This window comes from Muntiacus reevesi, chromosome 1, assembly GCF_963930625.1.
Source record: "Muntiacus reevesi chromosome 1, mMunRee1.1, whole genome shotgun sequence".
NCBI classification, from domain to species: domain Eukaryota; kingdom Metazoa; phylum Chordata; class Mammalia; order Artiodactyla; family Cervidae; genus Muntiacus; species Muntiacus reevesi.
Window position 1 is genome coordinate 115,324,710 of NC_089249.1, and position 16,806 is coordinate 115,341,515.

The following is a 16,806-nucleotide window of genomic DNA, read 5'->3' on the forward strand; positions in this document are numbered from 1 at the left end:
TTGTTTCCATGTAAAATCTTTCTTGATTCATTTGTCATTTTAAGAATCTTTTTTTAACAGTATTACCAAAAGTGAATCTCTAACATCTTAGTAGTTGGTTTTTTTTTTTAACAGTATTGTCTGAGTCATATTTACACAAAGATATTGCTGAAAATGGAATTACCATTTTTAATGTCTTGTCATCCACTCAGAATATTCTGGGCAAAGTGGCTGATGAACCAACGTTCACAAAGATTCCATGACACAGTTCCTATCTGTATCCATCCAGAGGCCAACCGATGTCAGGTAATGGATCATGTAGTTTTAGTTCACTAATTCAGTACAGGGGAGTGCCTTATATTTGTATATTTTTAGCTTCTCCAGAATTATTACACTAATACTCAATGATTATTAGAAGCATCCTATAGAAGAAAAAATGGAAGCTGAGAGAAACTGTTTGATGATTTGACAGATATGAAAAATCTATTGGTTATGGTTGCTTTGCACACTTAAATAAATATGCACTTTTGAATTTTTTTCTTATTTTTAAAATTTTAAAAATTAAAGCATATTTGAGTTACAATGTATTAATTTCTGCTATACAGCAACTGATTGACTTTGAATTTTTATTTATGCATCATTCAAAGTGAATTCCCCAAAGATATAAAATCTGGTTCCCCCAAATCTGCATTCATTCCAGTGAAAAAAATGAGCCTCCAAATGATAGTGATTGTTTTGAACTATAAAATCATATGTTTTACAAATATACACATTCAGACCTTTTAGTGGGGCACCTTTGGACAAGAGAGCTCCTCTGACATGGGCTCCAGGAGGGCCTGAATGACTGTCTAAAGTTACCCCAGCTTAGGCAGAGGACTGGAAGCAGTGTGAGAACATGTGAATGCTGCATAGCACTGCCTTTGAATAAAGGGGTAACCATGCTTTTTACTCTCTGTATCTTGAGGTCATGAAATGTCCCACTCATTGAGATGAAAAAATACAAAGGAGAGCCTCCCTCAGAGGTGGGACTCTTGTCAGACCTGGGAGATCCCCAGACACCCTCACTATTTTTTCTCTCTTCCTGTCAACCTATAAACAAGAAATGTCTTCTCCTACCAGTTAATTAAATTAAACCTTGGCATATAACTTTCTCTAGACATGATGCAGGTCTTTCCCTTCTTTGTGGGGCATCAGGAAAAATATGTAGATTTATAGAGGTTGCATTTATTCTGTAATGTTACAGAGTTTAGCTTATAAAGATGTGTAGTGAATAGGGAGCAGAGCATGTTTCCTAAGAAAGTATTTGATATGTATAAAGTTTTGATTGGCTGTCTTTGCTGAAATGGAAGCAACTTCTTTCCCTGTTGGGCCCTTAATTTCTTACTAGTTTAATTCCTTTAGCCCAGGGGCCACCTGGATGACCAGCTGTGACTTAATGTCATGTACTTCTCTTCCTTTACAGGTTTCTATCTGGGATCCACAGTGTGATCTGAATCCAAGGTCATCTAAATGTTATGTACTCCATTCCTACAAATAGTGTTTCTTATGGACACAGAGGATTTGGACAATGAGGAACATGGAAAAAAATCTTATTTTCCCTGGCCTTTTAATTTGCCCTCCTAATTCAACCTTTGTGACGTCTTCCTGCAAATTGTAACCCTAAATGCTGGGCGTGCATGTGCTCAGTCACTCAGTTGTGTCCGACTCTTTGCGACCCCATGGGGGATAGCCCACCAGGTTCCTCTGTCCATGGGACTTCCCAGGCAAGAATACTGGAGTGGGCTGCAGCTCCCTTCTCCAGGGGAACTTCCAACCCAGGGTTGAACCCCCATCTCTTGCATCTCCTGCATTGGTGGGGAGGATTCTTTACCTCTAGCACCAACTGGGAAGCCAACATTATCCATCGAACTTTAATGTTGGAAAATAAAGTAAAATTCTCTTACCTTAAACATGTTTTCTTGATCAGTAGAAACATCTGTATTTTAAGGCAAGATTTTCATCTGATTTTTAACACTGGAAAGAATAACACAATTTAATAAATGCTTTACTGAATGGTGGAATGCTGGGCTCTGTATTAAGTCTTACAGACACTGCAGTGGAGAAAGGACCAGAGTCTAGTTTGGGAGATGACAGTACAGAGTGTGATCAGTATAGGATGCCATTGGTGCAGCCCTGTTATACACGTAGAGAAAGTTTCACTGTGAGACGATCTCTAAACTGTAACATGTGAGGTCAGTAGGAGCCACCAGTTAAAATGTGTGGAGTTATGAGGTTGGGTACAGGAGCCTTGAAAATAGGCTTTCAATATATTTAAACTGTAAAGAAAGATATTTAAACTGTATCTAGTAAGGCTTTAACTGCTACAGAAACATTCATAAAGATTTTGGTGCAAATTTTGGGCTTTGAAGATTGATTCTTTATTGTCTTTTTACTGTCAAAAGCACAAGTTTAAGCAATGAAAAACATAGTAAATGTGATAATTTTCGGTACACTGACTTTATACAGTAGGTGAAATCAGTCATTTTATGTTAGACTGAGTCTGAATCTACATTGAGTATAGTACCAAGACAATAGGCTTCCTTTATTGAAAAAAATAGAAATAATTTAAAAATTCTGAATTAAAATTATCTTTAATTTTAAAAGTTTTAAAATATTCAAGCTAACGATATTTAAAGTTTTCAAAATAAAGTATAAAGCTAAGATGGACTCCTCGTGTTGAAATAGAGTGTACTTTAACTTCAGTTCAGTTCAGTCACTTAATCGTGTCCGACTCCTTGCAACCCCATGAACTGCAGCACGCCAGGCCCTCCCTGTCCATTACCAACTCCCGGAGTTTACTCAAACTCATGCCCATTGAGTCAGTGATGCCATCCAGCCATCTCATCCTCTGTCGTCCTCTTCTCCTCCTGCCCCCAATCCCTCCCAGCATCAGGGTCTTTTCCAATGAGTCAACTCTTTGTATGAGGTGGCCAAAGTATTGGAGTTTCAGCTTCAGCACTAGTCATTTCAATGAACGCCCAGGACTGATCTCCTTTAGGATGGACTGGTTGGATCTCCTTGCAGTCCAGGGGACTCTCAAGAGTCTTCTCCAACTCCACAGTTCAAAAGCATCAATTTTTCAGCACTCAGCTTTCTTCACAGTTCAACTCTCACATCCACACATGACCACGGGAAAAACCATAGCCTTGACCAGATGGACCTTTCTTGGCAAAGTAATGCCTCTGCTTTTTAATATGCTATCTAAGTTGGTCATAACTTTCCTTCCAAGGAGTAAGCATCTTTCAATTTCATGGCTGCAGTCAGCATCTGCAGTGATTTTGGAGCCCAAAAAAATAAAGTCTGACACTGTTTCCACTGTTTCCCCATCTATTTCCCTTGAGGTGATGGGACCAGATGCCATGATCTTAGTTTTCTGAATGTTAAGCTTTAAGCCAACTTTTTCACTCTCCTCTTTCACTTTCATCAAGAGACTTTTTAGTTCCTCTTCACCTCTACCATAAGGGTGGTGTCATCTGCATATCTGAGGTTATTGATATTTCTCCCGGCTATCTTGATTCCAGTTTGTGCTTCTTCCAGCCCAGGGTTTCTCTTGATGTACTCTGCATATAAGTTAAATAAGCAGGGTGACAATATACAGGCTTGACATACTCCTTTTCCTATTTGGAACTAGTCTGTTGTTCCACGTCCAGTTCTAACTGTTGCTTCCTGACCTGCATACAGGTTTCTCAAGAGGCAGGTCAGGGGGTCTGGTATGCCCATCTCTTTCAAAATTTTCCACAGTTTATTGTGAGCCACACAGTCGAAGGATTTGGAATAGTCAGTAACGCAGAAATAGAGGTTTTCTGGAACTCTCTTGCTTTTTGATGATCCAGCGGATTTTGGCAATTTGATCTCTGGTTCCTCTGCCTTTTCTAAAACCAGCTTGAACACCTGGAAGTTCACGGGTCATGGATTGCTGAAGCCTGGCTTGCAGAATTTTGAGCACTACTTTCCTAGCATGTGAGATGAGTGCAATTGTGCGGTAGTTTGAGCATTCTTTGGCATTGCCTTTCTTAGGGATTGGAATGAAAACTGACCTTTTCCAGTCCTGTGGCCACTGCTGAGTTTTCCAAATTTGCTGGCATATTGAGTGCAGCACTTTCACAGCATCATCTTTCAGGATTTGAAATAGCTCAATGGGAATTCCATCACATCTACTAGCTTTGTTCACAGGGATGCTTTCTAAGGCCCACTTGACTTCACATTCCCTGATGTCTGGCTCTAGGTGAGTGATCACACCATTGTGATTATTTGAGTCGTGAAGATCTTTTTTATACAGTTCTTCTGTGTATTTTGCCACCTCTTCTTAATATCTTCTGCTTCTGTTAGGTTCATACCATTTAGGTCCTTTATCGAACCCACCTTGGCCTCAAATGTTCCCTTGGTATCTCTAATTTTCTTGAAGAGATCTCTATTCTTTCCCATTCTGTTGTTTTCCTCTATTTCTTTGCATTGATCGCTGAGGAAGGTTTTCATATCTCTCCTTGCTATTCTTTGGAACTCTGCATTCAAATGGGAATATCTTTCCTTTTCTCCTTTGCTTTTTGCTTCTGTTCTTTTCACAGCTATTTGTAATGTCTCCTCAGACAGCCATTTTGCCTTTTTGCATTTCTTTAATTTAAACTTATTTAACTTAACTTAAACTTAGTTATTTTAATCTAGCTACATTTTTCAAGGCACCAAATCACATCAAATTATTCATGACAATGGAAATAAAATTGCTTGTTAACTTCAGGACCCAGAGTGTGATTTGAGTAGTGTCCAGTGCTATTTGTTCAACCTTCAGGGTCTTTCACGTCTTGCCTAAATTTCCCTGACTTCCATTCCCAAAGAGGTATCCAATGCTTCAGTCAAATATAATGACTTTATAATACCTTCATATGATGGTGCTTTTAAGAATTCTGACTTGGCTTGTGTTGGTCCTCTCACTTGCATGATCCTTTTGTCTCCACAAGTCCATATTCTACCACTTCTTTCATGCTCAACGTTTTTCTTTTTTTGCCTACTACTGTCATTTCATAATAAGATATATTCTTGTTACATATTTTTATGTTAACTGGATTTACTCCTTTTTCTTTTTCATTATAGCTTTGGTTTCCCTCCTGGCAGAGATATTAAACTTGTTTGCAGTTGTACATTTACTTACTGGTCTACCCATCTACAAAGTCATCTTTTTGGGTGGAGGGACTATCATAAGGAACTTTTTTAAAAACACAACTAAATATGCTGCCTGGCATTTAGTAGATGCCCAATGAATAGTCCTTGAGTTTCGTTGAATAGCTCTGTGTTTCTAATATTGCCATGATGGATTAAATTTGCTAGAGATATCATTCTTTGCTTATTAGTTCACACCTACTATATTCTAGTCTTTAATTAGTGAATTAAACAGTGAGTTAATGAATGAAAGAATGACTTCTTATCCTTTAATATAGTTTCTAAAGTGACTGTAAGAATGACTCTTAGATCCTGGCATGAGCTGTGCTTCTGAGTAATGATTTTGTCTATAGTAGTATGGGCACCATCAATGACCAAGTGAATGAACTAACCCTGTGTTGTTCAGTTAAGATATGGCAACTGAGACTATTCTTTTCTGTGCCTCAGTTGTCATGGTTGAAAAGGGGCCTGAGACAAAAGTTAATGTTTATAATTTTTTTCTGTGATCTGGACAGTGGGATGTAGAAAACTTTGGCTCCCTTATCTAATTTCCCAGCTATGTGACTCAACTAACAGAGCTAATTAGAACAAAATGTTCCTTGAAACCTGGTGAAATAAAAGACTCCACAGAGGTTTTAAATGTCTTTCCAAATTTTGTTTGGCCTATCTTGTTTTTGCCTTGGAGATAAAGATAGGAGTACTTGGAAGATGCCTTGAAATTGATTTTAGGTGTCAGAGCATGGCCTGGATGGTGGAGGTTTCAGCAGTGGTTAGGATCAACTAAGTACCATCATTCTGAACTTGACTTCAACTTCTGAGCCTGAAATGAGATTCATACTAATAGCAGTGATTGTTAAGTGGCAATTGGTGATTAATATTCAATTCTTATGCTGGATAAGCTTACTGAAGAAGTAGTCAAGATTCTCCAGAAAAACTGTATATAATTATAGAAATTACAGGAATTGTTTCTTCCAATTATGGAGGCCAAGTAGTACCATGCTCTGTAAGCTAAAGAAAAAGAAAGTCAGTGGTAAAATTCAGTTTGAGTCTGAAAGAATGAGACAAGGGAAACTGATGGTATATAACACTCAGTCCAAGGCTGAGAGTCTAAGAAGTAGAGGGAGGCTGATTTAATGCCAGTTCCTACATCCTCCTGATGTTGAAGGATGTAGGAGAATGAAGGAACTTTGTTTTCGCTTTTTCTTTTTGTTTTACTTGAGTTGTTAAGGGATTGAGTGAGGCCCACTGATGTTGCTGAGAGTGGACCTTCTTCACTTAGTCCATTGAATCAAATGTTAATCTCTTCCAGAAACCCCCTCACAGACCTACTCAGAAAAAATGTTTTGCAAGCTCTCTAGGCATCCTTTGGCTTTTTGACTCATAAAATGAACAATCCCAAAATTTGAGAACCAATGTTGGCACAAATAATTGTATACCAATTGATACCATGAAAATAATTTTCCAGCTTATAGTAAGTGCTATAACTTCCCACGGCTCACATATATATATTCCTTATTCTATTTTTTCCTGTTCTTTAATCCCAAAAAGAATTCATCAGAGCATTGGTTAATAAACATAGAGTCTCAAGAAATAAAATTATGTCATTTAAAAACTATTTCATAATGCATATTTTACTAGTCCCTAGACAGTTGCATCTATCAGAGAAAGGATATTTATACCTAAATGTTTCCCCCTAAATGATGTATCCTTCCAGAAGACTATCACATCTTTTATTTTACTTTCCTCAGGACTTAACTACTCATTCTACAACCTCACACACAACAGTACTCATTTTGCTATTATAATTTTAATACATTTGTTGTATTTGGCACAATGGATAACTGATGGGACCAAGAAAGAATATCCATTTTTGTTTACTCATTCATTTACTCATTCCATTCACAAATGTTTGTTAAATACCTAGTAAGGAGCACAAAATGGCTCTGTAAGGCATTGTCAAGTGCAATGTAATCTTGTAATTCTACAAGCAGGACATATTCTCTTAACTCTAGGCTTTTGCAGCACAATGAACAGATTTCTTAAAAAGGCATTCTTGCTTCCCCATCGGATACTCCTTACTTCTTATTTCTGTTCCTCCTCATGGTCCCATACTGCCTAACCTCCTGAGCCTGGATGGGTGACCACCTCCGCGCTGACACTGTGCCTTGCATGTTGTCACTCCTACAGCAGCACGTTTTATATCATTGTGAAATGGAAACTGTTGTGAAGTTTTGTCTCCCCTGTCTCTTGATCTCAGGTATTTGGTCTCCATCATATTTCTTTATTTCCTGGTATAGAATCCACCACATAAAAAAACTGGTGTAAGTTGAATAAATAAAGAACTGCCATTCAATTTACCATGCCTCCACTCTATTCCCTGCTCTTCAGGGTTCTCAAAATACAGGTCACAATTTAGGAACTAGTGCAGATGGAACTCTCTGAGGCAGAAAGGATACGCTCTCCCATCTGAACCGGCTGTGCTGTTCTCTCCTAGGTGTGGGAACTCCATGTTCCCTGTGTTCTTAAACTTCCTCCAGGTTAATTGCCAGAACTTGACCCAATGCCTTTGGCTCACAGCGTGATCGTGGTGTTTAAAATAGTAAATAAATTACCAGAATCATGAAAATCCCTCATATTTCCTCCATAGTTTTTTTTTTTTAATCAGTTCAGGGTGTTCTGAAATAAAATCATACTTTTTCTATGAGAACCAATATCTCAGTGCATTTGATAACCACAGGCTGATAACATGATGGAATCTGAACACTGGCTATTGAGCCATGAAACAGAACCTTGGTAATCAGTCTTCATCTTTTCTTTCCTTCTAAGGGCGGAAGGAAGAGCACAGCTGTGCTTTTCTGAGGAAAGTGAGGTAACTCTCAGTCACCTTTTGGTTCCTCTCACCAACTCGGAAATGAGAAGTCAGAGCTGAGCCAGTCCTGAAGCCCATAGTTCTCACCAAAGCAATGTGCTCCATGTGGCATGTCTGGGTGGTCTGGAAATGGAATGAGAAGGCAGGCAAAAGGGTTGTGTCCTCATCAATCTCCCCAGCATAGGAACCAGCAAAGGGAATATGAAATAGCACAATAGTGTTGACATGGAATAGAGCTGTCTATAGATCAGGAAGGGATCAAGAGAGAGTCAAAGGACAATGAAGCTGAGAAAAAGGAATATGTACCCACTTTACAAGTTCAAGCATAACTTGTCATCTGTTGTCAAAGTTTATATAAACCCCAAGAAAAGGCTTCAGGCAGAAGGCCTCTCACTAACTTGAAAGCTAATCAATAATTATTGACTGAATGAAGGAATAAGAGATCTATTTCAAGTACTTTCCCACAATTTTTTGGAAGCTAGGTTCACAACTCTCCTTGCATGTGGTATTTTATACACCAGATTAGCAGCTTGACCACTCCTAGAATTCTCTCTATACTTTCTCCACTTAGTCTATAGCTTGCCTCACTGATGCTGTCTTCTCACCTGTCAATCTGGTCTCAAATTGCACACAGAGTATTTCCTAAGGAAACACTTCACTGATGAAGTAGGGATTAGGGACAGGAAATTGTGGAAAATACAAAGAAAAACAGAGGAGACCAGAACACAGGAAAGAGCTTAAGAAAGCTCAAGAGAGCTGGTAAGAGTGTCGAGCGGACTACTGCAGCCTTCTCAGTATCAGATAAAATTCTGCAACGTATGTGTACCTTGAAGATAACAAGAAGGTTAGAGCATGTAAGCAATCTCCCTGCAGCGTGGGGAGGTCCCTCTGTGGCAGGCAGAGTTTCATCCCCAGGTTGGGGCAGTGAGACTCTGCAGCAGGGACAGGAGCCTCCCTCTGGGGGAGAAACAGGACCACAGGTTCCAGTCCAGGGACACGCACAGTGGGCAGGGTACCTGCGTCTGCTCGTTCTCCCAAGCTGTCACACACTGTGAACACTAGTGACGTCCTTATTTCTGCCAGCTTGCATGCCAAGTAACACATTCATTTTTGTTAGTTCAGAAAAGAATACTTCCTGTGCTAAACCAACAACTCTTAAAGTGATGCTTTCAGACTAGGGCAAGTCACGTGTTCATTAACAACTCCATGGGTTTAAACTGGAGATAGCTTGAAAACATACACAGCACACTGTTTATTCTTAAAATAAATTAGAATAATGAATAATATAACAGTAATATAATAATTTTTCTTCCTGATTTCCAGGAAGATAAAGCTGGATGCTGTATACTGGATGCTGCAAGTATAGCAAACAAAACTGGTTTCTGTCCAAACCAAGGGAATCAATACAATCCTCATTCCAAGTTGCCTTTCCTATATGACCTACCTTAATATTAATGTAATAACTCCCCTTATATTATGGTTATAATTTATTATATGGTTTTATATTATTACTATATCACTAATTATTAATATAATATACATACATTAGTTGAACACTAATGTATGACAGGCTTTGTATACCATCATTGTTTATTAAAAACATGTATAATAAAAGAGTGACCAATGGATTGTGATACTAAAGAAATATTTCTTGAATAAATGATTTTATTTCTCAAAGGGAAAATTACTTTTTGTTGTATATGTTTTTCTACTATTATAAAATAATTTTATATAGTCGTTTAAAGAATCCACAAAGTTCAGAAACACAAAATAATCTCTGCTGCTGCTGCTAAGTCACGTCAGTTTTGTTCAACTCTATGCGACCCCATAGATGGCAGCCCACCAGGCTCCCCCGTCTCTGGGATTCTCTAGGCAAGAATACTAGAGTGGGTTGCCATTTCCTTCTCCAATGCATGAAAGTGAAACGTGAAAGTGAAGTTGCTCAGTCATGTCCAACTCTTAGAGACCCCATGGACTGAAGCCTACCAGGCTCCTCCATCCATGGGATTCTCCAGGCAAGAGTACTGAAGTGGGAAAATAATCTCTAGTGCCATCAATTAGTGAAAAATAAGATTAATTTTGGAGTATACAATATATGCTTCCAGCCTTTTCTATACTGATTACTGATTTATAAATTTTTCATAAATAATTTTATACCTACCATAAATTAAATTATTCTTAAACAAAATTCCAAATTTATTATGATAAATATCTTTAGCTCATCTGGAAAGGGATTTGGAGTATAATGCAAATTCAATTGTTTCATATTTTTGGTGCATTAAAATTTTAAAATGACAATTTAGAAAAAAAAGAAGACTATCTCATTTTAGGGTAAAAAGAATTAAGTACATGCATATAGATAGACTGAAAGTGACTAGTAAGTAGGATGAAATGTTACACTTTTTATATAGCCAAACAGGTAAGATTCTTTTGCACTGTTTTACCTAACATGTGACACATTTCCCTGGGTCAACAGTATCCTGTTTTCCAGTGAGTACGGGGCAGCACCATTTGCTATGACATCCAGAACTTCCCATGCCTTCCTTTACAGAGTTCACCCTAATCTCACTGGACAATTGAGGTAGCTACCCGTTAATTTCTCTCATCTGAAAGAATAATATAAAACTTTTCTTATCTCCCTACGTAGAAATAGCTTTAGCCAAGACTGAACTTAGGTTAAACTCCCAAAGTGTTAGGGAGCCTGAAGCTTTAGCTTTCTGGGTAGTCAGTTTTCAATATGGGTGAAGCCTAGATACTTGGAGACTTCTCTGAGTGTTAAAGCTGCCAGTAATTTTAATTTGACCCTAGACTTTTATTGACATTTAGATGTTTAGAGAAAAGAAACGATCTATTAGTTTCTGAAGAAAATAGAACCTCTGAAAAGTGGATAGGGAAATGAACTTTTTCTGGTTTATAAGCACACTCTCATTACATATAATTCACAGGAAGACTAAACTGTTTCTGGAATTACTTCTTGTTGCCTGATCTAAGCAACAGATTTCATTGGTCTGGAGAAGCAACAGGTGATTTCTCAGCATTAATCCTATTTCAGATCAGCCCTGTCCTACTTTCACATTCACTTTCACTTATGTTAATAGGAAATGAAAGTTGCAGGAATACTTCTCAACCCTGGGTCATGTTTGCTGACATATCATTGTCAAGTCACGCGGCAAAACATAAACTTAATGTGGAGGGGACTACACAGGGCATAAGTACTAGATGTCTTCTGGTGCCACCAATATCACTACCAAACCTACCTGAGTGGTTGTACTAAATTTACTCAGGAACTATGTCTAAGAATTCTAGTAGCTCCATGTCTTCGTCTACATTTCCATTTATCAGTATTGTTAATTCAGGCCACTGTAATAGGTGTGTGCTACAATAGCCTAGTGACGTTAACTTGATTTATCTTATGATTTATGCTGTTAGATCTTTTTCAAATGCTATGATCATTTGGATACCTTCTTTTTGAAGAACTGAATTATCATTTTCAATTTTGTATTGAGTACCTATCTTTCTAGAAGTTATTTATATGTTTGTATATGGTCATTTATCATTTATATATGTCTTCCCATATGCAGTTCACCTTTTTCTATTATTAGAGCATCTTTTATTAACAATATATCTTAATTTTCATATAGTCAAATTTGTTAATCTTTACAACTGCTTCACACATTTTATGCCCTAAAACTACCTTTCCTATCCTCAAATTTTCTGTCACCAGATGGTCAACACCGAAATCAGATTGATTATATTCTTTGCAGCCAAAAATGGAGAAACTCTATACAATCAGCAAAAACAAGACGGGGAGCTGACTGTGGCTCAGATCATGAACTCTTTATTGCCAAATTCAGACTTAAACTGAAGAAAGTAGGGAAAACCACTAGACCATTCAGGTATGAACTAAATCAAAACCCTTATGATTATACAGTGGAAGTGAGAAATAGATTTAAGGGACTAGATCTGATAGACAGAGTGCCTGATGAAGTATGGATGGAGGTTCATGACATTGTACAGGAGACAGGGATCAAGAACATCCCCATGGAAAAGAAATGCAAAAAAGCAAAATGGCTGTTTCAGGAGGCCTTATAAATAGCTGTGAAAAGAAGAGAAGCAAAAAGCAAAGGAAAAAAGGAAAGATATTCCCATTTGAATGCAGAGTTCCAAAGAATAACAGGGAGAGATAAGAAAACCTTCCTCAGCGATTAGTGCAAAGAAATAGAGGAACACAACAGAATGGGAAAGAATAGAGATCTCTTCAAGAAAATTAGAGATACCAAGGGAACATTTCTTGCAAAGATGGGCACAATAAAGGACAGAAATAGTATGGACCTAACAGAAGCAGAGATATTAAGAAGAGGTGGCAAGAATACACAGAAGAACTGTACAAGAAAGATCTTCATGACCCAAATAATCACAATGGTGTGATCACTCACCTAGAGCCAGACATCCTGGAATGTGAAGTCAAGTGGGCCTTAGAAAGCATCACTATGAACAAAGCTAGTGGAGGTGATGGAATTCCAGTGGAGCTATTTCACGTCCTGAAAGATGATGCTGTGAAAGTGCTGCACTCAATATGCCAGCAAATTTGGAAAACTGAGCAGTGGCCACAGGACTGGAAAAGATCAGTTTTCATTTCAATCCCTAAGAAAGGCAATGCCAAAGATTGCTCAAACTACCGCACAATTGCACTCATCTCACATGCTAGTAAAGTAATGCTCAAAATTCTGCAAGCCAGGCTTCAGCAATCCATGAACCGTGAACTTCCAGGTGTTCAAGCTGGTTTTAGAAAAGGCAGAGGAACCAGAGATCAAATTGCCAAAATCTGCTGGATCATTGAAAAAGCAAGAGATTTCCAGAAAACATCTATTTCTGCTTTATTGGCTCTTCCAAAGCCTTTGTGTGGATCACAACAAACTGTGGAAAATTTTGAAAGAGATGGGCATACCAGACCCCTTGACCTGCCTCTTGAGAAACGTGTATGCAGATCAGGAAGCAACAGTTAGAACTGGACATGGAAAAAGAGACTGGTTCCAAATAGGAAAAAGAGTATGTCAAGCCTGTATATTGTCACCCTGCTTATTTAACTTCTATGCAGAGTACATCATGAGAAACGCTGGGTCGGAAGAAGCACAAGCTGAAATCGAGATTGCTGGGAGAGATATCAATAACCTCAGATATGCAGATGACACCACCTTCATGGCAGAAAGTGAAGAGGAACTAAAAAGTCCCTTGACGAAAGTGAAAGAGGAGATTGAAAAAGTTGACTTAAAGCTCAATCTTCAGAAAACTAAAATCATGACATCTGGTCTCATCAGTTCCTGGGAAATATATGGGGGAAAAGTGTCAGACTTTATTTTTGGGGGCTCCAAAATCACTGCAGATGGTGATTGTAGCCATGAAATTAAAGGATGCTTACTGCTTTGAAGGAAAGTTATGACCAACCTAGATAGAATATTAAAAAGCAGCCATATTACTTTGCCAACAAAAGTCCGTCTAGTGAAGGCTATGGTTTTTCCAATAGTCATGTATGAATGCAACAGTTGGACTGTGGAGAAAACTGAGTGCTGAAAAATTTATGCTTTTGAACTGTGGTGCTGGAGAAGACTCTTGAGAGTACCTTGGACTGCAAGCAAATCCAACCAGTCCATCCTAAAGGAGGCCAGTCCTGGGTATTAATTGGAAGGACTGATGCTGAAGCTGAAACTCCAATACTTTGGCCACCTCATATGAAGAGTTGAAACACTGGAAAAGACCCTGATGCTGGGAGGGATTGGGGGCAGGAGGTGAAGGGGATGAAAGAGGATGAGATGGCTGGATGGCATCACTGACTCGATGGACATGAATTTGTGTGAACTCCAGGAGTTGGTGATGGACAGGGAAGCCTGGCGTGCTATGATTCATGGGGTCACAAAGAGTCAGACACAACTGAGAGACTGAATTGAACTGAACTGAACTGATCCTCAAATATTTGAAATTATTCTTCCATATTATTTTCTAGAGGCTATTTTTTTCTCTTTTAAATTGAATTCTATAATCTTTCTGGAATAACTTTTTGTGTTTGGTATGGCATGGAAGTCATTTTCTCATTTTTCTTTGTGGATATTCATTGGCCTAGGACCATTCATTTAAAAATCATCATTTATGCCAGTTTTAAATGATTACTGGTGGTCCTCAAGCTGTCAGTTGAGGCATAAGCCTGAGATAATATTTTAAATGAGAATCCACCATAGCATTAGCATTACAATATGTTCTGTCCACACTTACTCTTTTTTATTCCCACTGATTCTAATCTTTGCCATTTAGTAGTTTATTATTTAACTCTCTGTTCAACTTAATAGGAGGTAATTTTTCAGGTGAAGATTAGTTTTATTCATATTTATGTTATATAACTATTTATTTGTATAAATTGCTAGATGGAAATTTGGAGACATAGAACGGGATGAAGAGCAAAGAAAGGAATTCCACTGAGTTCTATTAAGTTCTATTGAATATCTATTGAATATCCATAGAACACTGTAGCCAACATACAAAGGGTATATTTTAAAGTACACAAGAATATTTAGGCTGACTTAGTTCTTACCTCTGACTCTTTTTCCTCATTAACTATGGGGGTAATAAGTGTCCCATATCTGAAGTATTGTTATGAGCCTTAAACTACACATTGATACAAAGAGCATTGGCTTCAAAGTCAGACAGACCTAGATGGCTTCAAATTCAGGTCCACATTCACGTTTACTAGTCTTGGACTCTGACAATTCACAGTCTCTGAGAGCCTCAGATTTTATCATCTGTAGAATGGGGATAAACCTAGTACTTTGCTTTTATTTCTGCATTTACTCTTTCTAATACTAATACCAAATGCATGGAACAAAGGTTGGTGTATTACCAGGGTCCCGCCTCAGCAGGATCCAGGGGTACCCTCAGGATGAATGGTGTCGGCGAGAGAGAGAGAGAGAGAGAGAGAGAGAGACCAGACTGGGGTCTGCAGCAGGGTCTGGCCTTGCTTTATTTCTCACTGTAGCCTTTATACCCTAAGTTAGTAAATTTTTTAAGGGGAGGTGAAAGATAAGCATATAGATTTAGTTTAACATTACGTCAGTTTGCCCTTTACGAGACCAGGATGATTTTTGCACATTTTTTTGTTTATGAGAGTCTTTTTCCATAGTAGATTTCAGTACATTATCTTCTGGCCTTGGGGCCCATTGGCATTTTATGACCTGCTAACTGCTACTGCTAAGTCACTTCAGTCCTGTCCGACTCTGTGTGACCCATCCCTGGGATTCTCCAGGCAAGAACACTGGAGTGGGTTGCCATTTCCTTCTCCAATGCGTAAAAGTGAAACGTGAAAGTGAAGTCGCTCAGCCATGTCCAATCTTCGCAATCCCATGGACTGCAGCCTACCAGGCTCCTCTGTCCATGGGATTTTCCAGGCACGAGTACTGGAGTGGGGTGCCATTGCCTTCTCCTTTTTATGACCTAGGTGAATACAAAGCTGTTTTCCGGAGTCTATTTTTTTATTGTTCTCTTTTGCCTTGAGCTTAGCAGAAAACAGAAAAGTTGCAGTCTCATGGTACAGCAGGTTGCAACATAGTAGAAATAAAATCCTGTTAACACAAAGGTCAGTCTTTTTGCAGAAGTTCTCAGCTAAATTTACCTAAAAAGTTTACCTCACAAAGACTCTGTGGCCCTGGTGAGGCAGCCTCTGCTTAGCACTCTTGGTTAAAATTAGCAATTATCTTATTGTTTCCACACTAAGGCTAAACTCTTATTTTTCTATATCTTTAACTATATTAGCAATAGTTTCCCCTGCACAACCTCAGCACATTAAGAGCAAAAACACAACAAGCAAACGTTGATCCAATAACCATGTTTAGAATAATACTTTTTGTGTTCTCTAATAGGGCTTCCTCATCCCCCAAAGGGCTCTGTGCCTATTAGGCCTTTTGTGTGATCAGGTTCTTTATGCTGTTCATGATTAAGGTGTTGTGAGCAGTCATGTGCATTAGTACGCATTTGCCAAGCAGGCTAGAATGCCAGTAAAGGAGTCTAGATCGAAACACTCCTTCCATCCTGGATAATCTTATAGGATACCACCGTCCAGGGGACATATTGATTAAAGTTCTAAGTTGATTCTGTTTGGAAAGAGATCGGGGAAGGCCTTCTACCCGTGTCACAGAAATCAGGAAGTAGTCTAATATAGCAAGCATCAGAAAGACAGAGATCATCTTTAAGGTGAGCGCCAGGGCAGTTTTTTGAAATCCCTGAAGTCCTGATCTGCCTTGCTTGTCAGGTCTTCTCCTCATGATCTTGTCATGGGTGGGATCTCTTGTGTTGGCTCCCGGCAGTGTATAGTATGGATTTGATTACATTTAGGTGCCAGTGTTTTTCAATCATCGGTTGTTATATCAAAAGTGTTTGTGCATCATCTGTGTGCTGAGAACTTTGCTAGGTACTTCCAAAGACAGAGAAGAGAAATTTCTCTTCCCAGGTGCCACAATCAGATTAATAAGTGGGACCTTGGTAGCATGAAAAGGGTAATGAAACCACTCAAAGAATTGAACTCAAACTCAGAAAATGGGTAGAACATTGAGAGAAGATTATGTGAATCAACACAGAGCAGTATACAGAAGCATCAGTTACTTGAAGGAGAAAAAGGATTATGTGAGAAGTAAGCTATAGAACCCTTCCTCCCTCCCTCCTTTCCTCCCTCTGCTCTTTTCTATTCCTGGTAAAGCTCTACCAGGGGAACAAGAGATTTCTCA